The following is a 13,654-nucleotide window of genomic DNA, read 5'->3' on the forward strand; positions in this document are numbered from 1 at the left end:
TGTACACACAGGTGACTTGACACAGAAAGTGAATCAAGCCACAGAGACAAAGTTTCATTTCTGTTTGACTGGGCTGCTGTCTACGCTATGATATGATGATATCCAATGCATCCAATTTTTGTATCATATTTAGGTGCTGAAAGAAACCAAGAAAACCTTCAAGAACATCAAAACAAAATGGAGCATGGCAGGCCATTGTCGAAGCCCATCCAAAAACATTGGAGTGCCCAACCAACAATGAGTCAAATCTAAAAGAGCAATATTAACAACTTATATTATGAATTGTACAGGTGTACTTCTATTCTTTAGTCCAAGATGTTGGTAAACAAGAGGAAAACCATAACAGAAACAGCGCAGAACTCATTGATGATCAGTCTCATTGACAGCCTTGTCTCCTTCGAGGTGCCCTAAAGTTAGTTTTGCCACGATACAACTTGGCCTACAACAACAAAGCAAGCAGCACTTATCGTCACCCTCTCTTCCTGTTTAAGAAATCAAACTGAGGCTGTTGTCGGGTGGTTCCAAAACCTGACATCTAGTCCAGCAGTTTGAGTCTCCAAGTGAAATTTAAAAAGAGCTTAGCGAACCCAAGTCAAACAAGCAGGCACTTTGAATGCATTTGAAAGTTGAAATAGGTTTTTCGACTCTGCAGCACAGTCATGCAGCAACAAGGTTCTCACCCAACACTGCAGATATGCCTCATGTGTCTGCAGAGAGGCAAAGGTTAAAAGGATATTGGTCACCATGAAGCCCTCGGCCGTCAGAAGGTGAACGCACGCCTGCCTCTGAGCGATACAATGTCAAAAGGACAAGAAAAGCCAATATTAAATACAGAGAATAGTTATGCGGGGAGTGATATCTGTATTGACCCAAACTAACTTGACAGACTGATAGCACAGAGCGAGGTAAAGATTTCAGAGCAGTGAAACCTTCACTGAAGAAGTCAAGGTGAGGCAGAGGCTTACTGTCATATCACAGACTATCAAGATGAAGATTAAAGCTATGGAGTTGCGGCCACATGTCGTCTTTTCCGGAGGTTTAAAAGACAGTAATCTAAAGGAACATTTTAATTTGCTTTTAATCAGAGTTAAGCTTTCAATTTATTGAAGTGTGATAACCTTATTATCACTATGTTCCAACTCAAAGCTGCCTCATTAGAATGTGCGAATCACTAAATGTAGACAGCCTTGTCTGATCAAGTCTTCTATTTAACACTCCCGGCAAAGTGTTTCTAGGAAAGTCAGGGAAGCCCCTCACTCTTGACATGCTGGGGCTGAACTCTTCAAACCAGGCTGGAGAAAGCTGCAGCCATCCTTTTTTTCTGCTTATCTGTGGTCGGGTCAAAGGGGCAGCAGCTTAAGTTAAGATGCCCAGACTTCCCTCTTCAGGAAAGCCAGTGCAAGCCCTTATTGGGCAACACCCTAGACATCCCAACACATAGCCTCAGACATCCACACCACATGTCTGACAATGCAGAATCACCCCCACTTTTTAAGAGGAGTGAAGGTAAATAACCAGCACATTCTTATTGCTATCAACTCCAGCAAGGGTCACGGTTTTTGCACCATGCAGAAAGAGTGAAAGTTAAAATCAGATAAACCCAATCGCTTTCATGCCAACTGCAAAAGTCAACTGATACAAATTATTGAAACCCGATTTGGGCAGAGACAAAATCACTTGATGCGTGGATTAAACAGTTTCAATTCCTGGAAGTTTTCTTGAATACTGGAGAGGATTTATCTGCTTGACAAGCGCAGCGGGACTAAAGATTCCCCAAAATTGGAGTGAATGGTAATTAATCGACCAGTTACAACTCTTATTTGTTCACTCAAATCTGCTGGTTTTGGTTCATAACTCATCCTGTGACTGATGATCCAGAGGGAACGGCATCTGAAATACTCCAACATGCAGCACAAGCACTGACCAGATCTAAAGGTCGCAGCAGAACTGTCCCACAGGTAAATTATTAATGACTTGTTTTTCTTTTTCTCCAACCCATCTCTGCCCCACTCCACTCTCCTTTATCGCTCATTTATCTTTGTTGTTATACTCTTCCTGCTTTTCCATGTTCTCTCCCCTGTTTCTCCTCTGTCTTGTGGCAGAGTCAAGGGTGATATTTTTAGCTGCGTAGAGATGAGATCGTGCTGAGCTAACACTCGTCGGGGCCCTAGTGGAGACTGAAAAATGGACCTCAGTGAGGATATAATAGTCAGTGACCATTAGTTAGTGGCGTACATGACAATTTAACAATTATATGTGGAGAACAAAGGTGTGGTTGCACCTCAAAATATGTCAAGAAAGAAAGTTTGGTCCGATATTCGCATTGAATCCACCGCCAGAAAGCGGTCATTCGTAGTGGGCAAGTTAAAACTCCTCATCTAATAGTTACCTGAGCTCGTGTCAAAGAGGAGATGATATTTCATCCTCATGCCTACAAGTGATCTGACAGAGGAACATGCACTTAGTCACAACTGAAGACATCAATGAAGACACACACCTGTAGCTGTGAGCAAAACACAACATGTTTTGGCCCTTTTTCATCATCATTGTTCACGGTTCCACCCTAATGTTTGACATCCGATTCTGCCTTTCAAGTTTAAAGAGAAGCTTGTGAACCCACGTGCAGCCTTGTCTATAACACCATCCAAATAAGCCATTCTAAAACAGCCGTGGAGAATTTGCAAGCTCAACGATCAATCCATCAATTGGTCGATAAACCAAACAATCAATAATTTAGGACCTATTACAAAGGTAATTTGACGTTAGCGCAGAGCTAAATTGGATTCCACCGACATTGATTGAAGTCCCGCTGCCCTTTTATGTATTTGCTCCCAGCATTCATCTCACACGTGGAACCGGCACCGTTGTATGGACTGTCACTGGTGTTGCACTCAGCACTGCAGGATATTGAAGCTGACTTGAGCAGAGGATGGTCACAGTAGTAGCCAGTCATGTGACACCGACTCGGCCCTCACCAAGGTGACAAAGAGGGTGTCGCCAGGCTCGGAGCTCTCTCCTCCATCAAGGGATGCTGCTGCCAACGGTGCAGAGAACGAGCGAACTGAGATGATGAGTGTGTGTGTGTCACGGCGCTATACGGATGTATAGTGATATAGGAGGTGTGGTGGCTGAGGGGAATGCAGGATGGGAGTGAATTAAGTTGAGGAGGCGGTCACATAACAGCCGGGTTCAGGCAAAGTTGAAGCCACTCGCTCACTGTGCTGCAGCTGGTAACATTTACCTCAAGTCCTACCTCATAAACCCTTGCGTGTGTATGTGTGTGTTCGTGCAAATAAAGGCGCTCCAAAATGCACAAAGTAGGGTTGGATTTTTACAATGGAAAATCAGTAATGAACTCCCCTCGCAGAGTCACGCCCCCCCCTCGGCGGACCCCTCTAACAACCATCTTGTACCTTCCAGCCAGTAGAAACATGAGACCCACCACGCTCTAGGACCGAGACCAAGTTTTTCTTTCTTAAAACACAGCACGGTCAAAAAAAAGCCTTGCATTTCGATGATTGACTCACTCCGGAATTAGGGTCTCCGAGTTCGCAAACTAGCCCGCTGAACTCTACGTGCACCCCTTGGACAGGGAAGAGAAAAACAGAAGAAGAAAACCACCATGACCATTTGTGAAGGAGCCAAGTTCTTTTTCTGCGTAGCTGAGCTTCTTTCAGCTCACCTGAACTCATCCACGGAAGAAGGATTCAGTCCAACACTAGTTTGGCTGATGAAAAGTGGAAAGTAAAGGTGTCGTTCTTTCCCAACAAAGTTTTCGCACTTATTATTGTGCACCTTTTTTGCATATACAGTTCCCAACAAAAGGATTTTTCTTCTGTAGAAGTGGGAATTTCGCCGCTGAATTCCAGCCAGTAGCAGTCAGAAAACTGAATGATTCAGTTTTCCAAAACTTTACTTTCTCAGTTCTATTTGTTGATACAATCTAAATATGATTTCTAAACTGGAAAACTTCAGTGCAAAAGGAGGAATTATGGTTTGATGTCTTCATTCACCTGCACACGCGTGAAACTATTGTTGCAATATCAACCAACTATTGCAAGTTTTCCCAACAAACCTGCTCCAATTTGTAGCCCACGAATGCAGTAATGCGTCTGCCTCACTTCCCCGGGGGGAATCTAAATGTTGACATACAAACGTTGCTATTTCTGAGGCAAAATGTTTCCCAATTTGTGCAATAACAGAGGCTCTTCGTTCATCAATGTGTTGAGTCCGGTCAGCACTAACAGCCCCCTCCTTCCCCCCAGGGGATCTGCAGCCCTCGGAGAACCGGAGTGAGGAGGGAGGGGAGGAAGAGAGGAGATGAGGAGGAGAGGAGATGAAGAGGAGGAGACAAAGCCTCAGGTAGCCTGCGAGCAATGCAGCAGCATTAGAAAAAGGAAAATATGAAATCCAGCTCTGCTGCTGATCATCGCCTCAGTCACTGGTTTCTTCTCTCTGCTACTGACCAGTTTAATATTTTATCAGCTGGCAAAAGAACCAACAAGCCCCAAGGCCAGGGGTTCCTTGTTGTCTGCTTCTATATTGAACAAAAGTCTCCCTCTATGCTGGTGTGAGTGGGTTAGCGTGAGACACGGTGAGCGTACGCGGCGTCAATGAGGCACATTCGATTGGTCACTTTCACGTAGTTGGTCCATTTCTCCCCGCTCAACCACCATGTGCATCTGTGTGCGGCGTGCTGCACAGTTCAGAACTGGATGAACGACCTTGAGCAGGCGCACAGGGCTGCGTTGCTACGGCAACGAAGCCTCGCGCAACCAGTAACAGCTGGATGCAACAGCACTCCCTGAATTTTAGCGGGAGTCACCACGTTAATAAAAGGACTCTCTCCACCTCGTACTGTTCACCAGCCTCGTACCAAAAACACTCGCTGACATGATATTAGCGAAAGCGCATTTCACTGACTTCATCAGAGGGATAAACGCCTGGCGCTGTTTAATTGACAACAGGAGTTTGCAAAACCAGAACAGGGGCTGAGGTGAAGTACTTGGCAGACGGGGAAGACTGAAAAAGAAAGCGCAGCGCAACTAACAAAACAAAACGCACACACACCAGAAGCGCATCGAGATGGGCACTTGACATTCCTCTCACAGAAGAAATGGCTCTCAGAAAAATAAAGCAGCCGAGGACACGAGCTGCAATGAAGCATTCGCGAAGGGAGACAGAAACGGAGACTGGAGAAAGTCTTCCTGTCATTCCGCTCAGTTTCACTGCCTTTCTTTTGGCAAGTGAATTAACACCTGCAGGAATCTGACATGAACACGAAGCATCCTGAAAAGTTTCTCATCTAATGAGGAAATATGTCGACAACACATGCTGGAGTCACAGTACTTCATCTCACCATTTAATAAACTTTCCCACTACGCCTTGATATTGACAGTTTGTGTTCACGTCCCTCTGTAACTGAAGGTTACAATGGCACCTGGAGAAACCATAAGACGCTCATGTTATAATGTCAAAATAACACTGCTAACTTTCATATCAAAGACTAGAATGATCAATCATATCAACCGTACACAATAGTGAAGCCACAGGTTTATAAATAAAGGTTTAAGACGTCAGTTCAAAAGCAAGTTGTGGCTTGATGAGAATTAAATCACTGCTGTCAACAGTAGCATCAGAGGTATGAAGTGAAAGATGATATTTTAAATTTCATCAGTTGGTCTCTGAGGGCAGGTTTGGCACTCAATCAGGAGTCAAGAAAGTGCAACAGTGATTGACTCTAAATCAACTTTGAATTAATGACTGAGCACATCCATTATGACCATCTCATCTTTCTCAGATGAAAGACCTGACACTGAGGGGGGACTTGCTTGTTTATCTGCGGAATTCGTATCACTTCTCTGCGTCAAATGGATGTACATTGTTACGTGGAGTTCAGATCGATTATGATTTATGATTGTGACCCATGCAACAAAGTGCTGCAGATTATTAGGGGCTACCTTTTACCCTGGAAAATGATTTCAAACTGGTACGACCCAGTTTCCGCAGCAGGTATGAGATCAGACAATACTGTGCACTGGTCAGTCACAGTCACGATCGCACACACCCTTTATGAGAAGAGGTGTTTGCAAACATGACGGGAAGAGATTAGGAATTGAACAATTTTTTAAAAAATGTTTTGCGATTACTTTTTAAGACTTATTTATCAATTAATAACAGTCTAGTCAGTTATGCATGGTAAATACATCCCGTTAACATGAGTCAATAGTTGACTGAAAACATTTCCGTGTTGTGTTGTTTACATATTTAGCCACGTTCCAAAAAGGGAGTGGTTTACTGCTACCTGCATGGCACTGCTTCACGTGCGACGGCGCTTTTAAAACCAACAGTAACCAACACGTGGCTAAGTCACGCTGACAGATAAGATAACGCTGCTTCTCGCTGAAGTGAAAAACAAAATTCAATTGCAATTTTCAAGTGTCCCGTCGCCCCACACTCTTCGATCAATCCAAGAGAAATCCATTTTGCTGTTAAACTGAAAATATATCTTGGATTTTTATCAACTTTAGTCGATCTCTTTAGTTCACATGAGTCTATGGATTTAAAAGAATTAGCTGCAATAAAAATGTACAAGCCAATTTTACATTGAACATGAGTTTTGTTTATGTCTGTAATGGGTGACGTGTGCATCCCATTTAGTCTGACTCCACAGTTATTGAAATCCAAAAAACGGCTCGAGTGTTACGAGACAGGCTCAGTCGAGTGATCCCTTAGCAACGCGCTTGGTACGTCCCCTGGTTCAGGTAGACCGGCTTAAGAGGTTTGAAGAGTCGAACAAGTCTTCGTGTGTTTCTAGTGAGTTGTCAGACAGTCATGTATTACCAGGAAGTAGACCACAGGCAGCCAGTTTGAGAGTGAGACGGCAGCTGGTAAGAATCATCAGTTGGTGTTGTTTAAGTTTCAAACGGTTATTAAGAAGATTGAATTGAAGTGGTGCGGATGATTTTTTAAAAAGATCCTCCTAAAAATAATATCAGTGTGACCATGACCATCGAAATCGGCCCTTGAATCCCCCTCCTTTGGAGAAGAAGCAATCAGACACAGGGTATCTACCGCCTTACAAGAGAGGCTTGAATAAGGGAGAGGGGGACAAAATAAGACACAAAAAGGCCCCCTCCTCCATTGAGGGAAATCAATGCGAGCTGGTTAAGACTAATTCCTGTTTAACCCAAGCTGACACATGGAGAAGGGGCCTCAACAACAACAGTGAGCCGCACATTGCAGTCGGGTGAGACGAGGACAAGGGACCTGCCACCAAAAGGGGGAGCGACGAGTGAACCGTTTCATCTCGGAAACTACTGCTGTGTGTTCAATTTACTTCAGGAAAGCCATCTAAATTCCCAAGAACATTCTGCAAACAGAATCAACATTCGAGAGGAAATGTCCTCCATGCAAACATTTCTGTCGCACCTTTTCAGTCGATCATCTCATCCTTCTCAGGTCCCATCCTCACTACGCTTGCTCTTGTGCATACACGACCTCTCTCTAGCCTGATGTGTGAGGTCCAGCCTCATCCTCACTCAGCCTCATGGGCCCTACCCCCAGTGCATGACCTAGTCACCAGCATCTCCGGCTCACCTCTTTTCCCTATTCAGCAAACATCATCCGTCAATGTCATCTACCTCCTCTTTATATCGCATCAAGACCCCCAAAAGGCGCTAGTGGCTCTGTTGCCCGCTCGGACGTGTTGAGCGTCCGCACACGTGCGAGATGGCTGTAAATCTGTCAGCTGAGGAAGGAAGGCACAAGCTCCATGCTGCCACACCTCTTCATGTTCCAGCTCTGATCGCCACATCAGACAAGCGTTTCCATGAGAAAATTAGCTCCAATAACCGACGACAAAACACTGTCAGTTTTCTCCTTTTCTAAACTGTCAAAGTGTACAGCTTTCCATGTATCAATAAGTGATTTTACTGATTTTTATTTAGTTTAGTAGACAAAAATCATGTTAAATTTCATCAATACTTGGTCCTTCAATTTCCATTTGTTGTTTATTATTTTATACCGCTATTTGGCCCACGGTCATGCCATGCTCATGCTTTTTTTATTTTCATAGACTTCCCGGTTATGGCTTCCACCTTAGGTCGCAGGTTCAGTCTGAGGGCAGGACCCAGTCCAGCTGGGTCGAGCAGTCGATGACGCGTCCTAGTTTTCTTACACCCTTAAACAGCCTTCTAGATTTTAATTCATCCCGATTATTTATATGAAGCCAATGATCCGATATTAAAATAGGAAACACCTCCGACTAGAATCATAGAAATTAAACGTGTGCAACTGTTGGCTTTGTTAATGCTGAAGTTTTGTGTGTAGTTATCGCTTTATTATCAGTTATTACTGCACACTGATACACTGAAGTTTATTTTTCTACAGTAATGCGTAAGTCACAAGAGCTGCTGTGATTCATGAAGTATGTCATGTTGAAATCGATAGGATACATAGCACAAGCACATATGAATTTGGAATATGTTTCCACTGGGGTTGATCGATACACAGTGGCAGCGGAGGCAGCTCCCTATTGTGAAGTATTTGTGGCCATCCAGATCACGCTACACACAGTCTGAGGAGCGGACGACTGTTATCCAGTACTGTAACAGAGCATTAGTGTCATGCTCAAGGACGCAAAAAAATACAGCTTAGGAATCGAACTCGGGACCTGCGGGGTTACAGGACAGTCTCCTTACATGGTCCCATTGCTGCCCCCTGCAGATGCACTGTGAGACGTGACAGGACTGGTGTGGTTTTTCATCAAAAATAAGCGTGCAAGTAAGACATCCACCCGCGCGTCAGCTGAAGTCAACGCCGGTGCTTCCATGCGAACACGCGGCTCGGAACCGCCGAGGTCGAATCGGTGGACTTTTCTGAACCTGCCAGGGCTCGGATCGTGCAGCGTCTCCCGCATCTCTCCGCGCGGCGTGTTTGCACTACCTGGCCATTTCCACCGCCAGCCCGTGGTCGCGCGCGACAGCATCTGCTTCACTTGCCGCTCGACACATTCAGCCGCGAGAAAACGCTCAACTCGCCGGGCTGGTTCGCGCGAGTCTGGGATGAAAGTGTGCGAATGCAAAAGTCCGCTTGCGCGAAACTTCCCGCTACATATAAGGCAGAGGCTGTGTTGTCCGTGCGAACGAAAGTTTCGACATGACAGTGCCCTTCCGCCACCCAGCACGGACCTGAGGACCGAGGTGTCGCCAGGTGTGCGGAACGCGCGTCGGTGTGCTCCACTGTCATGGAAATGACCAAACACACGGTGCCCGACGTCGCAGCCGATGCCAATATTGCGAGCACCGTCGCCGGGAAGTCAGTGAGCTGCACTCCAACGGAATAAAAACCCTCGTTTCAAGCGTGCCAGCCAAAAGACAAAGTCCTACCTTACGAACGTGTCTCTCCGCCGGGTCGATAAATTCTTCTTTACACCATTAACTCTCCGCCATCTTCGGCACTGTTTGTTTAAATGGGAAACACTCCCGGAGCCCAAGAAGCCAGTTCTGTAAGTTGAGGCGCCGCGGGGGCTTGTGGGTAATGATGTTTCTTAGCGCGTGGTGGCGCGTTTACGGCACCCGTGCCACACCCGGATGCGGACTACACGCAGCCGTGAGCTCAGGAGTCGGTGGGGGAGGTGGAGAAGCAGGGGGCAGGCGCTGTCTGTCTCGCAGCCTGCAGACGGATGTCAGCGGCGAGAGCCAGGACAGATGCCACGGTGAGACTCTGGCTCACCTCGGCGAAATTCTCCTCACGATTAGAATGAGAGGAGAGCGCTGTCGAATCACGACTGAACTGAAATATAGATCATGCTGCTTCAAAAAACTGACAGCAAATTAAATACAAGTCATGAAGTTCATGCCATGTATTGCACTTTTATTTTGCTTCCAAAGCAATATTATATTAGAATCATGGGGCGTTATATATGAATGTTTCTCCCACCACACACAACAATGAACACTGTAATTGACATTTTAATCTAAAACATCAAACTAATCTAGTTTACCGATCCAGATTTGACAATGAATTACATCCAGTTATAAAACTGCACTGCATTCTAGTCTTTAAAATCAGACTCATTTATGTACATGATGTATGTACTACACTGTTATAATACGGTATTACACATGACATCACATTAAACCATATTTGCTCGCCTTTATAACCAATTTTCTGACATGCCTAAAAACATAAATATATTGAATGTACATTTACAACTCACATTTGTCACGAAAAAATGTAAACATGCCCTGTTGTTTCCTGAAGTGAAACATAAAAACTGAACACAAGCAAAAACATTATCAGAGCTTAATTACTCCATAAGACGTTTTTTATTCAAAGTTCACCATTTGTTTTAAATTGTCCTGACCTTCTTGCTGAGAGATGTTCCTCAGTCAGAGTGGAGGTGAGCTCTTCCATTGGCCTGACTCTGAACACTTGGTTTTCACTTGAACAAGAGCAGAGACTCAGGCGACCCATTTAGTCTGCTGCTACCACTCTTTTGCTCGCAGGAGCTGTCACTCGCGTTCACACATATCGAGTGTTTTCTGTCGAGGAAACGACTCGTACCCCACCTCGAATGTGCTGCAGCCAAAGAGGGATCCTCGTATAAATATGGGTTTGGTTTAATAGTTGAGTTAACTCCCTGTTACGACCAGTTTCCACTTGTTTTTCTTGGGAGCCTTCCGGAGATAAATTGTGCACTCGTGTAAATGGCGAAGCGTTTTTATGCCATCAGCTCAGGATTTCCTTCCTCGAGGCACAAACAAACAATGAAATGCTACCCTACATCCTGCAGCCATTCCGTCTGTGATCAGAGTCTGTTGCTGGGTCCGAAGCGGCCCCTCCCCGCGTCCACCCCTCTTCCTCAGGCCAGCTATCTCTTAAAGATGAGGTCCATATGTGTGCTTCATATGTGAGCTGGCAGGGTCAGCGCTGAGGAGTGAAGTCGGTGGCGGGTGGCCTATGAACCAGGTCACATCGACACATCGCCTCCACTGCTGCCAAAACATACAAGGCATGGACAGATAGCACTGAAATCTGTCGCCATGGTGACAGCAGGTAGTCAAGAGGACGGACAGACAGATGTACACAGACTAGAGTGTTTGAATACAAGTGAGGGGGGTGGGAATCCTTGTTTTACATATTTATGGCGTATTAATCTCAAGCGAGGAAAATCAGGAGTCTGTTTTGGACAACAAAGAGAGGGACTTGACAAGTTCCACGGAAAAGTTATTCAGGAAGAATGAAGTGTGGGCGACCACAGAGACTCGGGAAGATTCCGGAGGGTTAAGTAAGTAATTAGCCTTGTGGGTCAGACATAATTCGTCAAGCAAATTTGAAAAATTCACTAAGGAAAAGAGCCTTTGATTAGATTAACAGTCAGTATGGATAAAAATAATGTTGCAGGAGTGATAACGCTGGCCGTTATAATTACACTCCTCCATGTTCTTCTTTGGTGTCGCTTGTTACTTTGGGTCCTGGATGCACATCCAGCGGGCCTCCATGCTTCCAGATCCATCACGGAGAGGGAGGTTTACAGAACCTGTCTCCCACCTCCACACCTCAGATCCGGCTTGTTGGAAAGGCGGCCACTGAACACAACCCTCTCAGCAGGTTGCTGTTTCTGTCATCGCCACGTCGCACCACAAACCGCCTTTATTATCAGCTCACTATGGAATGATGAAAAATAGTTGAGAACTGGAATATTTTTTTGGAGCAGCTGGTGCACACCAGAAGGACGCTTTGGCAAATATTTGTTATAAAACAGGTTATCATGCTATAATGCTAACTGAAGGCTACACACTTGACATGGAAGGATTTGGCAAAGCGCTCTCATAAATGATATTCAAAATAATAGGTTTTGTTTTGTTAGTATAACATGAATTTGCCTGAAGGTTGAAGGAGGGATGCAAACTCGGCAAAGGCAACTTTGTTAGCCATATTTGGAGGATATAAATTTGAGAATGAGAATGTCAAACGCAAGGCTCGTGGGCTGCCTGGTATGTAAATTTGCATGGCCCCCAACTCCTTTTCATTACGTCCACTCCCACCACTCATATTGCAAGTCCCATAATGCACTTCAATAAGCTCTTATCACTGTTAGTGACATAGTTTCTGTCAATATTAAGGTCAACAGGTTTCATAATGGAATGTGGTCTCCAGTGGTATTCAATTAAAACTACATGTTTATGCATCTCAACAACTGGCTCTGCAGCGCCGAAATATTTTTAAAAAGTTGTTTATCAACAGGAAAATTCCATCAGAGCCTACGGTTGACAAAAAGTGTCTCCGAATATGAGCGATAGTTTCATAATGCTGGACGCATGATCAAACAAAAATCCATTAGAATAATTCAGGGCGGTCCGATAAAGACAGAAGCTCACAGACCCATGCACACTCTATTGTTCAGACGCCTCTCCATGAGAATTTGGGAGACTGCAGAGAGAGTTGGAGGAAGGTGAAGAAGAGGGAAGCTGTTTAAAATTCCAAACAGGTAGAGACGAGGTTTCAGGAGGGTAGAGGAACTGCTACCAGTACGCACACACACACACACGTGTGTCAGAAACCAGGCGAGCCTGGATACAAAAAAATAAATATGTATCTTATTTACATAAGCGTGAGCGAGAAGGCTGTATCACTGTGAATTAATCTGACAGTGAAGTACTTCCACCAGCCGCGTCTGGACACAAGCTGCGGCGAAATTTCTGAAGTAGCCATCTTTTTGATCCATAGCAAGAGTGACTTAAGGACACGGGAAGGTGAAGAGGTGGCCTCCTTTGTGTAAACAACAGGTTACTGTAGATTCATTTGCACTTCAACCTAATTCCATTTCTGTGTTATAGCAAACGCAGGGACATGAGATTCATATATATACATATATATATATATATACATATATATGTGTGTGTGTGTGTGTGTGGTTTGCTCAAAAAGCAGTCGAAATGAAGGAACAGACTGTAAACACACGTGACCTTGCTGAAGCTGTCAGCCGTCCTAGTAGTGAGGCGCTACATGTGTTGGTGTGCGCGCATGCTTGTAGGTATGCGGCTTGTTGTTCCACAGCTGCATGCGCATGACCTCAGTCCAGATATCATATTCACCATCTCAAGGTAGCGTCTTGAGAAGTCCATGAGCCACACAGAACGTCACCAGGCATCTAAAACACATGTCTCATGGGGTGGCCCTTCCTCTTAGCCTCTACGAGTGCAACAGTTAAGTCCAATTTGTATTGTATATTTATGTTATTATTATTGTACAATTTATTCATGGAATTCTTGCATTCTGCATTTGGAATTTTCCGAATAATTTTTTGCATTTGTCATTTTTTTTCCTCGCATGTTGAAGAGTTTGCAGGTGATCTAGTTTTGCATATACTGCATTTTATTATTTTTTTAACTTTTCAGCATCTACACCTATTGCAGGCCACATAAAAAAAAATATTTGCAGCGCCAGATTTGGCCCCTGGGCCTTAAGATTCATAAAAGAATCCACACCGCTTCCATACTGGACAGACAGGGGCCATCGAGGGGTACCTGTGGCCCCTGGCCAAAGCCTGCTCCATAGGAGAGAGTGGCTTTCACATACTGTTGTGTTTTGTCTCCCGACCAACATCTTTCCATCCACCCTCCCGTCTGTTTTTAACATTGTCATG

General features: G+C 44.8%; 2 protein-coding genes across 3 annotated transcripts in view; one reads left to right on the plus strand and one right to left on the minus strand.

The window, feature by feature from the left end:
- The window catches only part of LOC128749807 (nuclear receptor coactivator 3-like), a 36,570-nt gene extending 27,049 nt beyond the window's left edge, over positions 1–9,521 (minus strand). The window contains exon 1 of the mRNA XM_053849727.1: positions 9,390–9,521. The gene's annotated coding sequence lies outside the window, so the exon portion shown is untranslated. The remainder of the gene's footprint in view (positions 1–9,389) is intronic.
- Positions 1–13,654, plus strand: part of LOC128749443 (protein kinase C-binding protein 1-like) — a 62,322-nt gene that overhangs the window by 26,968 nt on the left and 21,700 nt on the right. For both annotated transcript variants that reach the window (XM_053849068.1, XM_053849066.1), the window contains exon 3: positions 4,266–4,362. The gene's annotated coding sequence lies outside the window, so the exon portion shown is untranslated. The remainder of the gene's footprint in view (positions 1–4,265; positions 4,363–13,654) is intronic.

This window comes from Synchiropus splendidus, chromosome 18, assembly GCF_027744825.2.
Source record: "Synchiropus splendidus isolate RoL2022-P1 chromosome 18, RoL_Sspl_1.0, whole genome shotgun sequence".
NCBI classification, from domain to species: Eukaryota; Metazoa; Chordata; class Actinopteri; order Syngnathiformes; family Callionymidae; genus Synchiropus; species Synchiropus splendidus.